This window comes from Chanos chanos, chromosome 16 (genome assembly GCF_902362185.1).
Source record: "Chanos chanos chromosome 16, fChaCha1.1, whole genome shotgun sequence".
Lineage (NCBI taxonomy): Eukaryota > Metazoa > Chordata > Actinopteri > Gonorynchiformes > Chanidae > Chanos > Chanos chanos.
The window spans coordinates 17423034-17424113 of NC_044510.1; positions in this window are offsets into that span (position 1 = coordinate 17423034).

Below are 1080 nucleotides of genomic sequence, written 5' to 3' on the forward strand. Positions count from 1 at the left end.
GCTGCAGCAGCAGCAGCAGCAGCAGCGCCCCCTACTACAGCAACAGCAAATTGCAGCTTTGCAACAGGCGCAACAGCAGGGAATGCCCAGCCAGGGTCCACCCAACATGGCAAATATGAACCCGCAGTTCAGAGAGCTGCTCATGCGGAGGCAGCTACAGCAGCAGTCGCAGCAGATGGGAAACCACGCCTCCTTCCAGCAGTTGCAGCAGGGCTACCTGGGGCAGCTTGCAAATGTACAGGTCCCTCAAGGAAATCAACCACAGCAACCAGGGGCACAGCCTGGTCAACAGCAGCCACAGGGCTTCTCCAGCCCTGGACAGCAGCAGGCTGTGGCAGCGCTGCAGCAGAGACTCCAGCAGCAGCAGTCTGCCATGCTCCAGGGGGCTGATGGGAGTGCCGCGGGCGGTTTGCTGCAACAACAGCAAGCGCAGCCCTCGCAGCCGCAGCCGCAGCCGCCGCAGGCTCTCCTGCAGCAGGCTCTGCACCAGCGGCTGCTCCAGCAGCAGTCGCCCGCTCAACACGCCAACCCGATGAGTCCGCAGCAGATGTCGCAGTCCCCGCACCTGCAGACGCTGCCCGCCGCTGCTTCTCTCTGCAACCAAGTGCGCTCTCCGCAGCCGTCTCCTCGTCCGCAGTCCCAGCCGCCTCCTCCTCCACCTCCTCACTCCTCCCAGTCCGCACACTCCAGCCCCTCTCCGCGCACGCAGCCCCAGCCCTCCCCGCTCCACATCTCGCCCCAGACCCAGCACCTGGTGGTCCCGCCCCAGCAGAACCAGAACCCTCTGGATCCAAATGCGTTCGCTTCAGATCAGAATGCCATGCTGTCACAGCTCGGTGGCATCACAGGTCTCCATGGCGCTGGAACCACAGATATGTTGCCTGGTAACGGCCAAGACCTTGGGGTCACCATGAATCATAACCCTTTAGACATCATGTAGAGTGAGAACTCGTAACCCTTTAGACATCGAGTAGAGTGAGAACTCATAACCCTTTAGACATCGAGTAGAGTGAGAACTCATAACCCTTTACACATCGTGTAGAGTGAGAACTGCTCCGAACCACATAAACTTGGAGAGAC